The sequence below is a fragment of the Hippopotamus amphibius genome, chromosome 13 (assembly GCF_030028045.1).
Source record: "Hippopotamus amphibius kiboko isolate mHipAmp2 chromosome 13, mHipAmp2.hap2, whole genome shotgun sequence".
Classification (NCBI taxonomy): Eukaryota; Metazoa; Chordata; class Mammalia; order Artiodactyla; family Hippopotamidae; genus Hippopotamus; species Hippopotamus amphibius.
In genome coordinates, this window is record NC_080198.1 from 36,358,634 (window position 1) to 36,372,362 (window position 13,729).

Consider the following 13,729-nt stretch of genomic DNA (forward strand, 5'->3'; position numbering starts at 1 on the left):
AACTGATAACTAGATAAACAAAATGCAGCATATCCACAGAGTGGAATATTATCGAACAATGAGAGGGAATGAACTACTAACATATGCAACAGCATGGGCAAACTCTGAAAACACTATGCTAAGTGAAACAAGCCAGTCACGGAAGGCCACATACTGTATGATCCCATTTATCTGAAATGCTTAGAATAGGCAAAACCATTGAAACAGAAAGTAGATTAGTGGTTACCAGGGGATAGAGGGAAAGGAAAATAGGGAGTGACTACTTAATGAGTACACGTTTCTTTTTGTAGAAATGTTCTGGAATTATATAGTGGTGACGGTTGCATAACCTTGTGAATATACTGAAAATCACTTAAACACTTTAATATGGTGGAAATTTATGGTATGTGAATTATATTTTGGAAGGAAGGAAGGAAGGAAGGAAAATGTTCTACAGGACAGAGTAGGAAATAATTTTGCCTGGAAAAGTTGGTGAAGACTTCCCAGAGGAGGCAACAGATATGAATGTCAAAGGACAATTTCTTCTTTCCTTAAGAAGAGACTGATGGGGACTTCCCTGGTGGAGTAGTGGTTAAGAATCCTCCTGCCAATACAGGGGACACAGGTTCAATCCCTGGTCAGGGAAGATCCCACATGCCACGGAGCAACTAAGCCCGTGTGCCACAACTACTGAGCCTGTGTGCCACAACTAGTGAAGCCCATGCACCTAGAGCCCATGCTCCACAACAAAAGAAGCCACTGCAATGAGAAGCCTGCGCACCACAAACAAAGAGTAGCCCCCGCTCGCTGCAACTAGAGAAAGCCCGTGCGCAGCAATGAAGACCCAACGCAGCCAATAAATAAATAAATAAATTTATTTTAAAAAAGAAGAAGAAGAAGAGACTGATGAAGTCATTCAGAGATAGGGAATGACATATGCAGAAGTACAGGTCCACAGGACTAGAGGTTGGAGGAGTAATCGGGGAAATTGCAAGAGGTAAGAAGTAGAGAGGCCAGAACTCGATCCAGCAGTGTTCTGAGGACCTTGTTTAGAAGTCTGAACTTTGTCCTATACAAGGATTGGCAAATACGTGGCACCTGGCACCACTTTCTTGTCTGCACCTCTGGCAGACATAACTATTACGCCATTGAGCCCTTCTCTGCTGAGCTCAGAAGTTGACTCAATATCTACTTCCATGCAATCCTCCATGTGTCCCCAGTGGGGGCCACTAAAGCATCTCAAGCAGAGAACTGGCATCATCTGAATTCCCAATTCAAAAAGAACACTGGTGGGACTTCCCTGGTGGTGCAGTAGTTAAGAATCCACCTGCCAATGCAGGGGACACAGGTTCGATCCCTGGTCCGGGAAGACCCCACATAACACAGAGCAACTAAGCCTGGCACTACAACCACTGAGCCTGTGCTCTAGAGCCCGTGAGCCACAACTACTGAGCCTGTGTGCCACAACTACTGAAGCCCGTGCGCCTAGAGCCTATGCTCAGCAGTAAGAAAAGCCACTACAATGAGAAGCCCGTGCACAAAAAAGAGTAGCCCCAGCTTGCTGCAACTAGAGAGAGCCTGCATGCAGCAATGAAGACCCAAAGCAGCCAATAAATAAATAAAAAACAATTAAAAAATAAGAACACTGGTAGCTATGTGGAGGCAAGGATATTAGGTAGGAAGCTGTCCTAACAGTCTGGACAAAAGGTGATGACACCCTGAACTATGGTGGTGGCAAGGAGAAAGGAGAAAAAAAATGAAACATTAGAGATCAAGGAGGCATAACCAGTAAGACTTCAATAGCCAACTGGAGCCCCATGAGGGAAGCCTTGCTCACCACTAACTCCCAGCATTCATCACAGTACTTGGTACATAGGAAGGACTCCATCGATAGTGACCAAATCATTGTTTTTTTCTACATTCTCTCACTGAACCTTCACAATAATACCATGAAGCAAGTAATGTTATCCCCATTTTACAGATAAGGAATCTAAATTTTAGAGAGATTAAATGACCTGACCCAAATATACCCAGCTAGAGAGTGGGAGAATGCAATTTCAACCCAGACTTCTAACTCCAGACTCCAAGCTCTGATCCATGGCCCAGGTTTCCAGCTTGAACAATGAAGCAGGTAATAGTGTTAATAGTAAAATGCCAGAAACAGCTGGAAAATGTATTGGGGTCAGAGTTACAGATTTGGGTGTTCCTGCCACATTCAGACAGCCGAAGCCTCAAATACGGAAGATACTCAGGAAGTGTATGAAGTAGGGGAAGGGTAGTCAAGAATGGGAGAAAGCATGAGGAAATGGAGAAAAGGAGTCTACACAGTGAGTCAGAGAGGTAGGGAAAGAACCAGCCAGGAAGTATGCTATCAGGAAAGACATCAGCAAGATGGGCATGATAAAGATCCAAATGCTACAGAAATCTCGGATCCATTAGATGGAGGGGGACCACAGAGAAAGAATTTAGGAGGAGGATTCTAAAAGGGGTTGAAGGCTACCTGGTGTTTTTTAAAACTGCCGGGACAACAGAACCTGGGGAGCTTGTTAAAAATACATAGATCACCAATAGTAGTGATCTTGTGAGGGTGTGACTCAGTCTCTGAGCCTCTATTTTCTCATCTCTAAGCTGGAAACAACAGCATCAACTTCATAGTATTACTGTGAGGACTTTACTATATGTGCTTGAAAGGAAGCTCCCCAGATGCTTACGACACTATTTGAAAACTGACTTTTAGGATTTTTAACTGGAGAGATGGGTGACAGTAACCCTTTCAGAAGGACTATAAAAATGAAAGAATGAAGGAAGGAAAATCAGCCATCGTAATCCAGGACTAGATCTGGAGGGCCTGGATTAAGAGGAAAGAAACCAGAAAGAATGGAGCAGGGATAAGGTGTTACCAAGGAAAACTCACAGGAAGGAAAGGGGAAAATTACATATGAATCTGAGGCTTGAAGTCAGGCATACCCTTCACCAAAATCAGAAAGAACAACAGAGGGATAGTTTGGCAGAGAGAAATGAAAAAATCCATGCAAGATATCTGATAAGTGCTAGAAAATAAACATAAAAAAGCCAACTGGCAGTAAACATGCTTTGGACAGGAAAGCAGCACACCAGTTAAGAATACAGGCTCTGGGATGAGATGGACTGGGTCAGAGTCCCAGCACTGTAACTTTCTATCTAAGGGGTACTAAAGAAGTTATTTAATTCCTCTAAACCTAGATTTCTTTATTTACAAAATGAGAATAACAGTACATATATAAGATTTTTTTTAATTAAGTGAAAAAAAAGTACAAGCACATTGCCTAGCACATGATAAGTTAGCTTTCAAATAATGCTGGTGATTACCTTTAGCTACTCCAATGATAACAGTATGTAGTATAACCAGCTATGCTTTGGAGAAACTAAACTGTATTACCCAAAGAGTTGGAAAATCTTCCCAACTCTGAGATAGGAAAGGAAAGCAGAGGATTGTTTGAATTTTGAGATCAAGGAATTAGTACCTGAATTAGTACCATTTCACAAGCTCAGCCTCTTGGGTTTTGTTTGCTTGTGTCGTTTTTGGTTGTTTTTTTTTTTTTTTTTTTTTGGCTGCACTGGGTCTCTGTTGCTGTGCATGGGCTTTCCCTAGTTGTGGTGAGCGAGGGCTACTCTTCGTTGTGGAATGTGGGCTACTCAGTGGGGTGGCTTCTCTTGTTGAGGAGCACTAGCTCTAGGCACACGGGCTTCAGCAGTTGTGGTGCCTGGGCTCAGTAGTTGTGTCACATGAGCTCTAGGGTTCACAGGCTTCAGTAGTTGTGGCACACGTGGACTTGGCAGTCATGGCTCGTGGGCTCTAGAGCGCAGGCTCAGTAGTTGTGGCACACGGGCTTAGCTGCTCTGCAGCATGTGAGATCTTCCCCGACCAGTGATCAAACCTGTGTCTCCTGCATTGGCAGGCGGATTCTTAACCACTGAACCACCAGGGAAATCCCACCCTCTTGGGTTTAAAAACATTTCCTTAAGTGTTCTTAACTTGAAGCAAAGTCTACTTTAGGTCAGTCACTTATTCAATCAGTATTTATTGCAAAGCTATTAGTACAAAGAATTGTGCTAGACAGTACAGGATGAAAAATTATACACAGTGTAAATGTGGTACTCACACTCAAGAAGACTACACTGGAAGGCAAGAAAAACTTACACAAATAGCTGAAGTACCAGGCATACTGTGAAATGTCACTGATGCACTGCCAGTCATGAGAGTCAGAAGAGGGAGGATTCACGTCCAACGTGGATGAAGCTGTCACCTGAACTTGGTCTAGAAAGATGGTCAGAAATTCAGTTGGCCAGAACACAGGTTCAGGAGAAACAATATGAATAGCACAGCCAAAGAAAACAATGTGAATACACATACAAAGCTGAAAAGTGCTAAAGGTATGTTCTGGGAAGAGCCAGGAATCAGGATTAACTGAAGAACTAGCCACAAGATAACTGGCCCTAAGTTGAGAACAAATGAGAGGGAAAAGCCACAGGATGAAGCCTGGATTTCCTGAGACAGGCCAAGTGGGAAAAGCCACAAACCCGTTTGGGGAGCAGAATGACACATGTGGTCCCACGTATGCTGAGCAGGACATTTCTGAAACCACCTTCTCAAAGCTGACAGACTTTTTTTTTTAAACATATGATTTGTTGGTTTGTTTGTTTTTTTAATTTTTTTTAATTTATTTTATTTATTGGCTGAGTTGAGTCTTCATTGCTGTGAGCGGACTTTCTGTAGCTGCAAATATCGGGGGCTATTCTTCACTGCAGTGCGTAGGCTTCTCATTGCAGTGGCTTCTCTTGTTGTGGAGCATGGGCTCTAGGAGAGAGGGCTTCAGCAGTCGTGGCACGTGGGCTTGGTAGTTGTGGCTCTCAGGCTTAGTTGCTCCGAGGCATGTGGGATCTTCCCAGACCAGGGCTCAAACCCATGTCCCCTGCATTGGCAGGCGGATTCTTAACCACTGCGCCACCAGGGAAGTCTGCTGATAGGCCTTCTGATTGAGGACACCAAGATCAAGAAAGGAGACTGAACTGCCCAACCCATGGAGTTAGTGGCAAGACTGAGTGCAGCCCTGGTGGGCAAACTCAGTTCAGGGCACTTTGCACTCATTCCCATGACCAGAAAGATATGTCCAAAAGTCAGGATGAAATGTGGGTTTGCTGCTTGGTAAAGAAACCAGGGTTATAGAATTGAGTCACTTCGATAGCCTGAAGTGGTGGGACTGAAAGAGCTAGATTTCTGAGGGCCAGACTACGGAGGGAATAGAAAAGGAAAAACAACAAACCTGGTTGCATCCACATCCAGGAGGAAAAAGGAATGGATTTTTAAACATCTGAGAAGGAGGCAGAGAATCAGTATAGTGCAGAATCTTAGAAGCTAAGGTCACTGTCTCTTCTTCAGCTGACACATATATGTTCCATAAATATCTGCTTAATGAATGGATAGATGAAGACAGAGTAAATGCAAAAAACGTTTGAGCCCCCACATAAGTAAATCACGGTGCTAAGCACTTCCTGTGGGAATAAATGAGATAACCTCACAACCACCCAATGAGGCAGCATTATCATCGTTATCCTCACTGCATTTCAAGATGAGAAAACAAGTTTAAAAACTGCCCAAATTAAACAGCAGGTATCAGAGCCAGGATTAAATATCAAGTCCTCACTATTAAGGAAACATTGCTCATTTTTATTAGGGTAGAAAATGGCAAGGTAATGATGTTTAAGAAGTGAAATGTTCTTATTAGACACACACACAGTGACAAAGTCTGAGACAACTTTGAAATATGCCAACAGCAGCAAAAAAGTGGGAAGGACAATTGAAAGAAAACATTGGGGAAATATTTGTCATTATTGAAATTGAGTGATGGGTACATGGGGTTCATTATACTATACTCTCTGCTTTCGTATATGTTTGAAATTTTCCATAATAAAAAGTCCAGGGACTTCCATGGTGGCACAGTGGTTAAGAATCTGCCTGCCAATGCAGGGAACACGGGTTCGATCCCTGGTTGGGGAAGATCCCACATGCCACGGAGCAACTACGCCTTGCCAAGGAGCAACTAAGCCCGTGTACCACAACTACTTAGCCCGTGCACCACAACTACTGAAGCCCGTGTACCTAGAGCCCATGCTCCACAACAAGAGAAGCCATCACAATGAGAAGCCAGCGCACTGCAACAGAGTAGCCCCTGCTCACCACAACTAGAGAAAGCCTATGTACAGCAACAAATATCCAATGCAGCCAAAAAATAAAATAAAATAAAAATAAAATAAAATATAAAAAAATTAAAAGTCCACTCATATGCAGCTTCCCTCCCTGCAAAGATGGTGGGGAATGGGGAATTAGTGAAAACAAGGGAGAACAAACATCAAGAAAAAAAATCTTTGTCCGGGCAACAAGGCATTCACTCAGAGATAGTATCCAGGAGAAAAACAGGACCAGAAGCCAGACCTCAAAGGATTAAGAGATAGAGATAAAGCAAGTAGCGAGGAAATGGCAGTAAAACTGCATTTTAGATAAAAGAGGCAGCGATAGGAAGGAGAGGGCTAGGATAGCATGAGAGGTCAAATTACTATGGGTTTACCTTGTATGTAGGTAAAAACAAAAAGGGGAGGGAGGGAGGATAGGAGGATGCTAGAAAGAAGATAACTGAGTAATCAATTAATTAATTGATCAATCAATCTATATATGAAACAAAAACATGAAAAGATGCTAATCCTCCCCAATAAGGAGATGTAAGTAAAAGTTAGTTATCTAGGCTTCAATTGTCAAAGATTAAAATTATTGATAATGTTCAGTGTTAGGGAGAAAGAGAAATTAATATAGTCTTTCAAAAGTTATGATACTATCTAGTAAAATTTTAAATACACATAATTTTTGACACAGAAACTCCACTTGCAGGAATTTATCCTAAGTATTCAAGGTACAGGGACTTCCCTGGTGGCGCAGTGATTAAGAATCCACCTGCCAATGCAGGGGACATGGGTTCGAGCCCTGGTCCGGGAAGATTCCACGTGCCTCGGAGCAACTAAGCCCCATGCACCACAACTACTGAGCCTATGCTCTAGAGCCCATGAGCCACAACTACTGAACCCCGCATGGCTAGAGTCCATGCTCTGCAACAAGAGGAGCCAACGCATTGAGAAACCCTCACACCACAACAAAGAGTAGGCCCTGCTCGCCGCAACTAGAGAAAGCCTGTGCACAGCAAAGACCCAACTGAGCCAATAAATTAATTAATTTTTTTAATTAATTAATTTTTAAAAAGAAGTATACAGAGTACAGAAAGATGTATACAATGTACACAAAGAGGTATAGGAAGATATATTTACAAGGATGCCTGTAACTGCTAAGAAAAAGAAACAAATGGCTATCACCAGGGGACTAGGAAAATTGATACAAATATATAACTATGTAACTATTAAAAGACAAAATAGATATGTGTCCAAAACATGGGAAAATGCCCAAGATAAAGGCATTAAATGAAAAAAACCAAATTATAGAAAAGCTGATATATTGTGATTCCATTTCTGTAAAAAGGAATTACTTTATCTCACACACACACAGAAGCACAAATACAACCATGTCAGCATACACAGCAGGAAAAAGTGTGGATAAATATAAACCAAATTCATGATAGTGCTTAACACTGAGACATGGGATTATTGGCTTATTTAAAAATGCCTGAATTTTGGGACTTCCCTGGTGGTCCAGCGGTTAAGACTCTGTGCTCCCAATGCAGATAGATGGTCCAGGTTTGATCCCTGGTCAGGGAACTAGATCCCACATGCCACAACTAAGAGTTTGCAGACCTCAACTAAAGATCCAGCGTGAGGCAATGAAGGTCCCGCATGCCGCAACTAATACCTGGTGCAGCCAAATAAATAAATAAATTTTTTAAAATGCCTGAATTTTACTGTGCACATATATTACTTGCATAATCAGGAAAAAAATCAAGGACTTTCCAAAAGCAAGAGTGATGAAAGTGTCATAATAGAAAGGAAAGGGGAGGGCTTCCCTGGTAGCACAGTGGTTAAGAACCTGCCTGTCAATGCATGGGACATGGGTTCAATCCCTTGTCCATAAGATCCCACGTGCCACGGAGCAACTAAGCCCGTGCACCACAACTATTGAGCCTGCGCTCTAGAGCCTGTGAGCCACAACTAATGTGTCCACATGCCGCAACTACTGAAGCCCACGTGCCTAGAGCCCGTGCTCTGCAACAAGAGAAGCCACCGCAATAAAGAGTAGCCCCCGCCCACCACAACTAGAGAAAGTCCACACACAGTAACAAAGACCCAACACAGCCAATATAAAAATAATTAAAAAAAAAAAGAAAGAAAGAAAGGAAAGGGGAAAGGATTAGTGAGCACAAGCCCTAAAGTGAGGTCACAGGTCAAGAATGAGGGAGACAGAGAGCAGGTCTAGGGCATAAGGGAAAAATGAGCCTTGCGAAACATGCAAGCAGCTGCTGTGGGAACTGGGACCCTGAGAATGCAGTACAAGAGCACCTGGAGGGGCAAAGACAGCTCAACTGAAGTGAGGCAGTGCTGACAACTGCTGACAACCAAAGCAGCCCATTTTCCTGACTCCCCAGAAACACTGGGTTGCCTAGCGGCAGTGAAAGAAGCCAGGGGAGAGAATTCAGGGCTGGCGACTGGCAGAGTAGACAGAACGCAAAGGTTCAGTCAGGTTCTCAGACCTGGGGAGGGCAGCACTGAAACTGTGGACCATGAGAAATCAGCATCCAAACTAAGGTGGGAGGTGGGTGAAACAGTGGAGAAGAGAAAGGTGGAGAGATAGGGTTGGGGAGACAACGAGACTGGAAGGTACAACCAGAACAATGAGCCTAAGCTCAATCCAGAATCGTACCCAAAGGATTCTTTCCCAAACTTCGGTTTTTCTTCCAATTTCTATGTATCATCACATTAGGAGGAAGATCCCAATTTTGTGTCACTAGGCCTCAAGTGCAAAAGCACCTCCATCTGGTTCTGGGTGTTTTTCATAACTCCTAGGGATCTGTGAGGAAGGTGAGGGCTCCATCTAGGTTCCCCCCACACCCAGCTCTTTCAGAGCTACTAGGCTGCTGTTAACAGAGCAGAAGCTCTACTCCCTGTGTGGCACTACCTTCTTTGTGTGTATCCTATACTGGCCAGAAGCCTGGAATAAGGGGTGACTGTCACCCCAAACTGAACCCCTAACAATATCCCACGAGAACATTAAAAAGGTCCCTAAAGTTAGAAAACCTGGCATCAAGTCCCAGCTTTTCTTCTTATTGGCTTTGTGTACTTGAAAGCAAGCCACTTCACCTCTTTGTGTTTGCTTCCTCATCTATAAAATGGGGATGTCTGCCTCACAGTGTTATTGGGAGGATGCAGTAAAGTAAAATGCACATGAAAGTGTTTTATAAACTATGATATCATACGTGCACAAGGTATACATATACTTATCATAGCAAAGCAAATATCTTTCAATTCTACCTGTATATTACTTTCATCAATGGTGCTATAAAACCATAATGGGTGCTAGTACCTTCAATGTGCCCCTGCTGGCTGAAATTGTCCATGTTTTTATTGCTTTTAACCTACATTATAACCATTTTCTTCTGAAGGTTTCAACACATCACAAATTTCTTCAATAGTTGCTTGCCACATTTAAAGTGCTTTACGCTTTGTCTCAGTTTTCCTTTTTATCTCATGTCAATTTTTATCTTTAATCTGACTACAGTTACGTTTCATGCTTTCCTTTTCTGCAGTCTGTTATGTTCGTCACCTACATGAAAGAATAACTTCATTAGGTAGGCTTCAATAAAGTTCCTTACACCTGGCCAGTGGGATTCCTATGTGGTCTGATCAACCATGAAAATTAATTCAAAGTAATTTAGATAGTATATTTTCAAGTTATTTTACCACTAAGAAGAACCAAGAGGGTGACTAAATGAATTGGCACAATTCCATTACTTCTAGGTTAATAACTCAGAACACAGAGTTTCTTAACAAAGAACTAATATATCAGTTTCAGTGTTAGTACAGTATTAGGCTGAACAAAGAACTAATACAATTTTATGATAATCACTGAGTTCAAATTCCTAAATAAAGTTTGGGCAAATGATCTTATATCCACATTGAGCTCATCTGGATCTTCAAAAAGTCCATCAGCTGACAAAAGTCACATCCTAGTGTTAAATCCATTACCCACTCCCAGGTTGGAAGCAGTTGTCTGGAGACCTTGTAGCCCAAACTTACCAGTCACTGTTCTTCACACATGAGGACAAAGTGCTCAGGGCAGTAGATGGCCAATGGAAGATCTAGATAATACCCATGAAGAACTGTCACATTCTCTTCCAAGGGAAACTTTTGCCAAGACCCAAAGAGAGCAAGTAATAGCTCCCCAGCATCAAAACCATGAATGTACACAATAAGCAACACATTTTCAGAGCAAAATAAAGTATTGCTTTTAGCAACCTGGAAATACAAAGGCAGAAGCACTGCTTCAGCCAGGATCAGATGCACCTATTAAATCGGAACTCTCATCACATCATCAGCTCCACAAAGAATGATTTAATGACATCTTACATGCAGAGGTCATTCATTTGTTCACTCAACATTTACTGAATAGCTACTTCTGTATCAGAAATGGTTAGGTACTGGGATATAAAGTTAAATAAGACAAGGTCCTGCCCTCAAGTAGGTCACAACATAGGCAGAGAAAACACACAAAAATACCCAAAGTTAAGAGTACAGTCATTATGAAAGAAGCTTTCACAGATTGCAATGGCTATGCAAAGGAAAGGCATTCGGCTTAATCTGGAAAGCATCAAGCAAGAGTTTTAAGTGATGGTGCCTGAATTCCTAGTAAATTCAAGCCTAAGAGTCACATAAGCACTAGAATGGGGAGGAAAATTAGCAGAAGGAATAGCTTGAGAATGCTGGGGCCCTCAAGGAGCTCACTATAACTGGGGCCTCAAGTGACAGAGGAATTGTGGCAGAAGAGGGACTAGAAAGGAGGATACCAAAGAGGTCAGGTCATAAAGGTCCTTGTGAGATGTTGAAGTGCAGACATACCAGGATCTAGATGTTCGTGTATTTTGAGGCCAAAGGAATATTTACTTGTAAATGGAGTTAAAGACCACCCTGAACAGAGGGGGAATTTGACTAAGGAAGACTGGAAGAGATTTGGGGCCAGTTATTTTGAATCATTTCTGTCTGGCTCATACTTATTTTTCTCTCAATGTTTCCCCCCCCCCCACAGGGAAAAAATAAAACTGAACAATTCTATAACAAAGCCTGTGAACCTTCTGTTCATCAAAAACATTTCTGAACAGAGTGTTAGATTCTATCAAACTAGCCCAAATTAGAGAAGGACGACAAATCTCTCCAGCATCTGGAAACTTCCAGGCAAAAAGACCAAAGTCAGGTATCTGATGCCAACAGAAGAAAGCTAGAGAAACATCCTGATCAGGGGCCACACAGATTATGATGCTGCCTGGCATACTTTAGCACTCTGTCACTGGGAATGCCCACTGTTCCCAAAACAAGGACATGCCAAACAGTTACCTCCTGGCTTCTCCATAGAAACTGCCAGGAAAAAACCTACCAGTGCCAAGAATGACCTTGGACTTTATACTGTGGACTCCTGGCCACCAGTACTGGTTACGACTACCTCAACAATTCTTCTCACCTGTCCAGATGCCAACAGGTATAGACAGAAGGCTGCCTTCCCCACCAGACAAGGAAAGTGAACCTCTTATCCATGCATAGCACCTAGCCACACTCCTATTACTAATACTACTGAGAATAGTGCCTCCCACCTAATGATATACACTAACTACTACTAACAGTAAGCACTGACCACCCATGAAGCAGTAAGCCCTCATCTCCAGTCCTTACTACAACCTGAAGAGGTTATTTTAACTCCATTTTGCAGATTTAAAAAAATTAAATCAAATTAAAAAAACAAGGCGCAGAGAGGTTAACAGCTTACCCAGGTCAAAAAGCAAGCAAGAGGTAGAGATGGGATAACTTCAAAGACCATGCTCTTTCCATTGTACTAGACACCTCAGAATTTTTCCAAAAAAATCAAACACTCTAAGCCTTCTTTCCAAGAGTTTCTGGGGTGATCTATCTGACTAAGAGGTAGTCAAAAACATTTTTTAGCAATCAGTTTGCCTTCAGAGCAACAAATAAAGCAGTTACCTTATTTGATCAAGTGAATATTCCAGATGGAAGATGAGAGATACTTTAAAGAATTTATTATCTAGGTGTCTTGATTTTAAATCTCTTCATTTATTTTTGGCCAAAATACATACACAGAGAGACAGAGAAGATAGCAAAGGACAAAATTTCATTTAGCTAGATCAGGATGGAGATTAACAAAGCAAAAAAGCATTCAAATATAATTTATGCAGTAAAAAATAAGGGGCAAGGAATTTCAAATAGGCTGAGCCTTACCTCAATTTTACTCCTCCTGGTTTAGGAGACAGCACTCCAAGCCATCAGCAGACACTCCCAGCCTACATACAGTGAACCAGACAAAGGCAGTAAGCAACGCCTTCATGCTCCCAAAACCACAGTGGGAAGGAAAGTGTGATGGCTTCCTGGGGAACCTAAGCACATATACGGTATTTGTAAATCATAGCTCACCAAGATACACACAACAACAAAATGTTTACCTTGTGGTTTTTTTACAGGCATATTTAAAGTTAACAGGTGTATGTAAATAAAATAATGCAAAAACAATCCCATACCACTGTGAACTTTTTCCATGGAAATATGCGAAGATAATCAATTGTCACTACTCAAAATCAATACTTTATAAAAACTTTATTCCATAGTTTTACTGATTAAAAGCTTGATATGCCTGAATCACTCCTTCCTTCATAGACCTATAGCCACTATATCCACTTCTGAAATGTGAACTACTATTAAAACATGAAAAATATCCCCATTGTGGAGGTGTCCAACACAGTGCCTGGCATAATTCAATAGATATTGGTTTATGAAAGAATGAGTTACTTAAGATAGAAAACTTAGGGGCTTCCTAGGTGGCGCAGTGGTTAAGAATCTGCCTGCCAATGGAGGGGACACGGGTTCGATCCCTGATCCAGGAAGATCCACATGCTACAGAGTAACTAGGCCTGTGCACCACAACTACTGAGCCTGAGCTCTAGAGCCCATGAACTACAACTATTGAGCCCATGTGCTGCAGCTACTGAAGCCCCCACACCTAGAGCCCGTGCTTTGCAACAAGAGAAGCCACCGCAATGAGGAGCCTGCACACCACAATGAAGAGTAGCTCCCGCTCGCCACAACTAGAGAAACCCTGTGTGCAGCAATGAAGACCTGACGCAGCCAATAAATAAATAAAAAAGACTTGTGTTTAAAAAAAGAAAACTTAAGAGACAGAGAGACAGAAGGAATACAGTTCAAGGGAAATAATATGATTTTTTAAAGATGAGCAAAAAAGCATCCCCAGAACCATCAGTACAACTACAACTGGTCAGAATTACCTCAAAGCTCACCTGAAAATTTATAATCTAATATACTCCAATGAGGCAATACAACTCCTAAAACTTTAAACAAACTCTGAAAGTGAAATGATTCCGACACTTTTTTTTCATATGAGGTTTGATATCTCATCTACAGACAACACACCAACTTTTGTCTGAATACTACATAGAGAGCTGTGGTACACAGACGCAGGCCTCAGCTATTTGGAGTTTGCACATTG

At 42.0% G+C, this 13,729-nt stretch overlaps 1 protein-coding gene across 7 annotated transcripts in view; it reads right to left on the reverse strand.

Annotated features, from left to right (window-relative positions):
• RAD54L2 (RAD54 like 2) overlaps nt 1-13,729 on the reverse strand; it is a 124,453-nt gene that overhangs the window by 88,417 nt on the left and 22,307 nt on the right. For 3 of the 7 annotated variants that reach the window (XM_057705522.1, XM_057705521.1, XM_057705515.1), the window contains exon 2: nt 12,451-12,512. The exons of 2 other annotated variants lie outside the window; for them this stretch is intronic. The gene's annotated coding sequence lies outside the window, so the exon portion shown is untranslated. Of the gene's footprint in view, nt 1-4,159; nt 4,277-12,450; nt 12,606-13,729 lie in introns of all 7 variants that reach the window. 2 more of the 7 variants (XM_057705519.1, XM_057705518.1) reach the window with 2 other exon arrangements.